At 39.4% G+C, this 8,934-nt stretch overlaps 1 protein-coding gene across 4 annotated transcripts in view; it reads right to left on the reverse strand.

The window, feature by feature from the left end:
- The window catches only part of immp2l (inner mitochondrial membrane peptidase subunit 2), a 144,870-nt gene that overhangs the window by 61,698 nt on the left and 74,238 nt on the right, over nucleotides 1-8,934 (reverse strand). The gene's annotated exons all lie outside the window — the stretch shown is intronic.

An 8,934-nucleotide genomic window follows, 5' to 3' on the forward strand; every position in this document is an offset into this window, starting at 1 on the left:
AGCAGAATGAGGAAAAACAAAGTGAGATCTGGCGTGCTGCGCAGCAATGAATATAAAGCAGCACAGCTGAAGTGTACAACCAGAATCAGTTGGGGTCAATCGGCAACGCTTAAGTGATCAGACTTTGAATCTGCTTTGTCTGAAAGCGGCATCTGTTATCGGACCTTCTGACAGAAAACTGAATCTTCCAGAAATCTCTGAGGAATTCAGTTTTTTTCTCTCCTGGACCTTTCACAGACCGTCTTCAGTGGGAACCCGTCAGCAGAGAGCTGATGGCGTCTGATGTCCTGATCAAAGACTCTGGTGCTGATTCTGACCTCATGGGGGATGAAAGCATGGCGGGATTTGTCACTGCCGAGCCCACGCCTCCTGTTTGAACATCACAGTCTAATCTCCTCTGGAGGCTCTGGACTCTGATGAACACTCACACAACTTGTTTTCCATTTTAATGAAATTATCCAGGATTTTAAAATGCAGCTTTTTTTACATTTGCATACTTTTCTTTTGGCTGTGGGGGAGCTGCAGGTGGTGGAAATTTGGTGTGAAAACTGCCAGCTGGGTTAAATAGAATATCAGAGATTAACAATAATCTGAAATAAAAAATATCCGCAGAGTCCAGCTGCTAAAACGTGACTGACAAACCAACCAGGAGGAGATATTGGCAGGATGTTACGATGACGTCAGGTTTAAACTAAAAGGCGTTCAGAGGTTGTGAGCGACTGACAGGAAACCTCTCAGACCTCCTGACCCCTGATGACTTCCTACAGAGAGGTCACATGACCAGCAGGAGCCTAAATCAATATGATTATAAGGTCATGACAGCTCATTGATCTGACCGGAGACATTACAGCTTGACATGAATGCAGACAGATGGGTACGATCTGGGGGACTGAATACTACACCACCACCACCACCACTACTATACTATATGGAAGGCTGTTTGAGCATTCATTCCATATCCTTGATATCAGACGTCAGTTTCCTCCATTAGTTGAACTAGTGAAAGCCAAAATGCTCACTAGTTAACTAACTATGGAGTGTCTTTTGACTTTACTACTTAACTAGTGAAGCTTTAAACCTGCAGTAGGGAGTATATTTTTGGCATCATTGGACAAAAATCCCATAATAACCTTTCAGCATATTGTAATTCAAGTGTTCTGAGAGATAACTAAACTTCTGCTCCTCCTCATGGCTCTGTTTTCAGGCTTTAAAAAATCTAGCCTGTGACGGAAGACTTTGACCAATCACAGGTAATTTCATTGAGAGAGCGTTCCTATTGGCTGTGCTCCGGTCTTGACCGGAACTTGGCATTCCTTCAACAGATTTCACAATGGCGGCGGCATCACAAACGTTCTCATTTTACAGCTAAACCGTGCACTACAAGATGATTCTGAAAACATTTGAGGCGAGAAATAGACATTAACGTAACATAATATTGATTCATATTTGATCAGCGCGGCCTAGTTTGACCGTTTGATCGGAGTTCGCGAGTGATTGACATCCGGCTCTCGTAGACAGCAGCTTGACAGCAGACCTCAGATCAGCTCTTACTGCTTGTTTTCCTCCGTTCTGTAAAATCTTGCAGATGCCGTTAGGAGCACCAGAGGACACAGAGGAACATGATTTTTTTCAGGTTACCTGTTTCATGTACTACTGTCAGGATATAGCGCGTTTTATAAAAATAACTTTTTTTAAATCATATTTGCTCCAATCTCGCCTACTTCAGCTTTAAGTGTTTACTAGTTGAACTAGTCAACTTTAAACTTTATTTGTGTCCAAAAGGCAATCAGTTTTGCATTGCAACATAAAACAAACATGAAATAACATTACTCAACAAAGACTTTATCCTGTCATCCCTCTACATCAAATCCCCAGACTCCCTTTAAAAATCACGCTGTTTTGTGAGTTCTTGAGTTAATAGAAACTTTATAAACTTTGTGTAACGCTGTCTACAAAAAAACTTAATTATTCGTGCCTTGTTGTAAATTCAGCAAATAAGATACATTTATTTGTTTCTTTCTTTGTGTAAAACACATTGTCAGTTTGTCCCCTACCACTGCATCACCTGATCATCATGACCTGATCATCATCACCTGATCATCATGATATGATAATAATCATTAAAAGTATGTTCTTTGAGGGAAGTAAACTCCCTCATACACAAGAAATATGATAACACCCGCGTTTCTAGGCGGTAAACTGCTTCAGCTTCGATAATCGCTATATAAACTATTGCAACTGATTTCCCCATATGACGCCATAAGGGGGTTACGAGTCGGCCCCGCTTTCACTACGACGTCATTGTGGGGGATAGAATAGAATTCCTTCATTTTCATTGAACAATGTACAATGAAATTAAGTAGCAAATTGAGTGCATACATACAGTATATCTATCAAACAAATAGATAAATAGATGACTTTAAGGACCCTGCGAGATCCCAGCATGGATCCACCACGGATTGACCTCGGCCCCATCACTGAGGGAGGAGTAATTCTAGGTGGCTGCGTCTGAACATCAAAGTATGACAAGCATAGCTTTATAATTAAGAATGAAATACGCCAAAAAGAATCATCCAGCGGCAACAACACAATCTCTACATGAACATCTACAAGTAAGCCTAAATATTCCTGATGGGTAAACCTCTTCTTTTTCCTTGTGTTTAGGAGGGTAACAGCAGTGGGGATGAGTGTTTGTGTCTGTTTGTATTTACTGAAGGGAATCTGGAGCCTCCAGCTCTCTATGCAGACTCTACAGTCGTCTTCACCTCTTCACCACCATCTCACCTACACTGAGTGTTTTTCCTCCGCTGTGCAAAGAGCAGAGTGAACTAACAATGCAAACTGTTTCTTGATGAATGTTTGTTTCTGTTTCGACCCAGAAACACTTAACAGTCCTTGCGTTTGTTGCCTAGTGACACGACTAATGATGTTTTACATGTTGTCCAGTGTGTCTTCAGTCAAAGAGGAGCACATATTGACTGAACACAGAGGACAACACAAGAAATAAATAAAACATGGTGAGCAGAGCTGCCTGCCAATGCTCCTCCACTGTTGAAAATACCATTAAGAGTTCAAATTGAATGTGTTTGGCTTAGGGCTGCCAATCGATTAAAATAGTTAATCGCGATTAATCGCAAAGTAATCACACATTTTGAATCCGTTCAAAATGTACCTCAAAGGGAGATTTATATTTAAGTATGTAATACTCTTACAATACATGGGAGTGGGCAAATATGCTGCTTTATACAAATGTATGTATATATCTATTTATCAACAACACTAAACAATGACAAATATTGTCCAGAAACCCTCACAGGTACTGCATTTAGCATACAAAATATGCTCAAATCACAACATGGCAAACTGCAGCCCAACAGGCAACAACAGCTGTCAGTGTGTCAGTGTGCTGACTTGACTATGACTTGCCCCAAACGCCATGTGATTATTATTATTGTAGCATTATTTAACCTCCTTCATGACAAGCTAGTATGACATGGTTGGTACCAATCGATTCATTGGGTTTTATAGTTTCATATGATACCAGTATCTTCACTCTAGATTTAAAACTGAGCCCGCTACAACCTAAAATTCGCAAGTTGCGTTAAAGAAATTATTGGTGTTAAAATTAATTTGCGTTAAAACTGTCAGATAACTGTAGTGGAGTAACAGCCTGTTCACATGAAAAGGCATATAAATGCCACGATAATGCGCAAGGCGTTTAGCATGCAATATTTACGTCTTTCTTGATATCCGCGTGTCATTTGTACGCCGTGTATCCTGTACTGACTGCAATGCAAACGCATCCACGTATAAATGCTACGGTAAGAGTTTGTGACGTAGTATAGAAAGAGAGAAAGAAAACTGATGGTGGTCGGGTGGCGAGGTGGATGGGTCCAACAAACACCAGACTTTAACCAGGAGACCGTTGTTTTGTTTTGTAAGTTACGTTGTCATTACGTTGTCTGAGAACATGTTTTTTGCTGATGTTCATGACGTGTTATCTGTAGTTGTTTCCTTACACATTTCACTTAGTTTATGTAAGCCCAACCATGATGTTTTCCCTTACTGTAACTAAGTAGTTTTCTTGCCTAAACCTAACTGAATGTTTGCGTTGCGTACAAATGAAATGCGAAAAGCGGCGTTCTCATGACACGTGGAATGTCCGTGTACTGTCATGGTATTTATACGTCTTCCCGTGAGACCGGGTTGGGAGTAAAAGAAGAGTGCCTCAAATTTGTACAGTTTTTGTGCTTTTTGTTATACCCAAAAATATAAAAGATAAATGTGTGCCCTTCTTGTTAACATTTTTTTTTTCCTAGAAAAGCAGCACACAGGACTTCAAAGATCTATACTGCTGCAGCAAAATGATATGAATTTTAATTTGAGCTGGATTTTAAGAGGAAGCCTTCAGCGAGGAACTCTCAATGCCATTTAGGACAACTGTGAGATAAAATACTTGATGAATACGACTTCAGGAAGAGACGAGGAAAAGGAGGAGGAAGAAGGAGGAGGAGGAGGAGGAGGAGGAAAAAAAGAGAAGCACCAGGAGAAGGGAGGAAGAGGCTCTGGAGGAGGAGGTAGATGAAGAATAAGAGGAGGAAGAAGAGGCCCTGGCAGGATCACAACCACTCTGCTTCTTCTTCACTGATGATTTCTCTCTGGGTTTAATTACTGCACAGCACACACACACCCACGCAGGCCTACTGAGTCTCCACACTACAGCTCCTTTCCACTTTTTCTATCGGATTTGAGAGGAAGTTAGAAAATCCAACCAAAAAAACAATAATGTTTAGATGAGTAGGTACGTAAAAAAAACTGGTCAGAACCAAACAGTAAAGAGCTTCGTCCTGTAGCCGTCCTGTAGCCGTCCTGTAGCCACCAAATGCTTGACAAGATTTCATTCGACTTCAATTCAATTCAAATAAAAAAACAAAAAACAGTAGGGTGGCAGAAGGATTGATGGCGACAGGGACAGAAAGACATTTAACTGAAATAACAACAACAACAACAACAAAACAAAACTGTGGACTCAGAAAAGCCCACAGAATGGAAGCAGAAATCCATCAGCTTTCTGAGAACAGATGAAACTTTATTGATCCCTGTGGGGAAATTGGGCCTCTGCTGCAGAAAACAGCAACAGGGAAAAGTGATAAGGAAAATAGACGATAAAGAAGAACAGCGGAGTCAAACACTGACAATTACAACACTTCAACACGGTCTAGACTTAAAAAACTGACTAGAACAGACAGAGAAAAAAACATCAGTGTCAAATAAACATGTTTTCAGATGAGCTGAATTATATTTTGTTTGCATTTTTGATCCTGTTATAATGTCAATAACACATTATCATACACTTAAATGTAACTGATACTTAGAGTTTCATTTTTTAAACTAAAATTTTAATTTTCCTAATTTTTCCATGACAAATAGAGCTGTCAAAGTTAACTCGATAATAATGAATTATTTATTAAATTTTTCCAGCAACCCAAAACTCAAAGAATAAAGACATTTCCCTCACAAATTAGTGGGATTTTCTTTTTAATTTATAAGGTACATGTCATGTTTTATACTTCTGGTGAATATAATCCAATCAATCTTATTTCCATATATGTATTTTGTAAATACAGTTCCCTTTGTTAACACCTTATTTTGAAAACCGAACGTAGTCACACGTGTATACTTCCTCTAACTTCTCCAAGGTGGTCTCTAGCTCTCCTGTCAGCTCCGTTCTCTTTATACATCCATGGTCAGCTCCATCGGGGCCGTTTGAATGCATTTAACATAAATGTCAGTATATGGGTGCTGTACAGTTGTAGCGTCGGCCCATTTGACCACGGAGATGAGAGTGACGGCCGGCTTGACCGCACGTTACCGCTATACGACAACGTTTCCTGTCTATGACAGAGTTAGCATGCAGCTTTAGCCGTGATGTCTAGCTCTGCTTTTCCTGCAATGTGTGAAACCCAAAGTGTTTCCATACTTTACTGTATGTGTAGTGTTTACCACTTTGGATTTAAAATGGGAAGGTGCAGGTCGTATCCACGCAGACCCTCCAACGTTTTCTATTTTGATGTTCTAATAATAAATCCATGGTTTCGGCTCACTGCGGTGTTGTTTCGGCTTTTGAAACTGATATGACGTCACGTTACTCAGACAACAATAATAAAAGCGGTAACTTCCTTCTACCTCCACAAAGACTCAAATGAAACAAATATATCGATTCTGGCATTAAAAAATCTATTTTAAAATTGTAATAAAAAAAAAATCAGTTTGAGTTTTTTCTGCTGCTTACCTCAGTTCCTAAAAAGTTGACATTTTGTAATTGTAAGGTTTTCACCTGACAAAAGTTAAATTCAAAGTCTGATAGAAACATGCACTTGTAAAAATAATACAAAAAACAGTTAGAATTAAGGAATAAAACAAAAAAATAAAGGTATATCTCTTATTGTGTCTAACAATTAGCTAAATTAAATCATTGTAAAAACAGCCTGCGGCACACACACACACACACACACACACACACACACACACACATAAATGTGGGCAGCACAATAGAAGCAGCCTTGGACACCGCCGTTGCCGTGGCAACTGCTCCCAACGAGAGAGTCCACTCAGCAAAACACATACACACTTCAACAAACCCTCACCTACACACACACACACACACACACACACTACAGTTAAACAGCATGCACTTACTGACATTCACAGTCACACAGGTTGTTGACCCATAATGCTTTGCAACATCACCTGCTGTGGGAATTGTACGATCTGCATATTCAGTACACTGCCAGACTGATTATGTACTTCACTGATCCTGGGTTTCTCTCTGGTGCTGCTGATCAATAAAAATGACTCACTTTCACTCTCTCAGACAAACATGGACGTCATCGTCGAGCCTGACATCAGCCGTGTTTCCATTAATGTATTTTTATGCTCATTTTGAAGCATCACATTAGAGGAGCTGCATGGACACGGCAAATTTAGATAAAAATTCCTCAATTGTGAGAACAAGTTTTTATACCAGCTTGAGGTGTTTTTTGTATTTATGGAAAAAAGAGTTGAAGCGCTAAATGGGATATAAAAACCCCGTTGCTGAATAAGTTCTGACGTAGCGAACATTTAACTCACATGACTGATCAGGTGTTTCCGCTGACGGCGTCCACTGCATGTGAATGCTTGTCTTCGTGTCTGGACAACATGAAAATTGGCCAATACAAGCTGACATGAAAGAACAATTAAAACTTGCACAATTGAAACAAATTCCTGAAAACCTCTCTCCATTTTTCTCTCGTAGATGGTTAAATGGCCAACGAGACTTGTGTTGTTTCCGGTTCGCAACCTCTATTTCTTCTCTTACTCTGTTTACTGGTACATGACAGTCATATGTAGCCTACAGCGCCAGCTACTGACCAAACTACTCCGTAGCCGAGTCTATTCACTCCAAACCAGTTGATAAAAACGCGCCAAACATTTACTTTTTTGTGATTTTTCAAAAGTCCACTTAAAATTCGCTTGACAGTTGAATGGAAACACGGCGGGTGAAGTTAGAGGAGAGACGAAGCATCAACCCTCTGACTGACTGTTCAATGATGTGTCCTGAACAGATGAGATTCGTCTAACCTTGCAGTCTGTCTGTTTCTAAATGACTACATTCATTTTTGGATCATATTCAGCGTCCTGCAGCTTCTGCTATTGACCTTGAAGTGCTCTTACTGCGTAATTAACTTCCTGTCTGCACAAGAAGTGTGAATGTGTCACGTTGTGTGGATTGACATTTGCTGCTTGTGGTCACCTCTCGCCTACATTTTATTAAAAATATCTGAACAGTTTTATAATCTAACGTACGGCATTGAAGGACCGACAGAGCTGGAAGAAAAGTGAGAGACTTTCTTCTACAGCAGTCTGACAAACATCGACTTCTATATAATAATATAATAAAAACTACATATTTAGTTATAATAGTCATGGTGACTGGTCAGAATAGGTTGGTATTTATGTTTTATTATGTGTTTATAACAATATGATCGTAGATGGATTACTGAACGGGCCTACAGGGAGGAGCTCCCCAGGCCTTCAACTACAGAATGTCCCTCAAAGACACCCGTACCAACCAAGGAGAGACTCAAAATAACCACAAAGAAACATAAAACAACTACAAAGAGACACAAAATGACTACAAATAGATACAAAGCCACTACACAGTGACACAAAACAACTACAAAGAGACACAAAACAACTACAAGAAGACTCAAAACGACCACAAATAGACACACAATGACCACAAAGAGACACAAAGTAACTACAAAGAGACTCAAAATGACTAAAAGAGACACAAAATGACTACAAAAAGATACAAAACCACTACAAAGCGACACATAATGACCACAAAGAGACACACAATGACCACAAAGAGACACGAAACAACTATAAAGAGACACAAAATGACATAAAACATCCACAGAGACTAAAGAGGATTACAAATAGACACAAAGCCACTACAAAGAGACACAAAACAACTACAAAAAGACACACAATAACCACAAAGAGACACGAAGCAACTACGAAGAGACTCAAAACAACTACAAAAAGATACAAAGCCACTACAAAAGACACAAAATGACTATAAATAGATGCAAAGCAACTACAAATAGACTCAAGATGACTACAAAGAAACACAAAACGACTACAGAAATGGGTAAAACAACCTCAGACAAAAATAAGACCAAAAACAAAACAATCACAAAGTGACACAAACCCACAGAGAGATACGTAACGACCACAAAGTGACAACAAAGAGAGTCTAACAATCTGTTACACTTTATGTCCGTTTCCTTTTATCTATTTCTTTTGACCTCTCTCTAATTGTTGCTTCTTTTCTTGTGAAATACTGGATATGTTCACTTCTTTTTGGATTTTAAAAAGTCCTTAAAG

The sequence above is a fragment of the Sebastes umbrosus genome, chromosome 4, assembly GCF_015220745.1.
Source record: "Sebastes umbrosus isolate fSebUmb1 chromosome 4, fSebUmb1.pri, whole genome shotgun sequence".
Classification (NCBI taxonomy): domain Eukaryota; kingdom Metazoa; phylum Chordata; class Actinopteri; order Perciformes; family Sebastidae; genus Sebastes; species Sebastes umbrosus.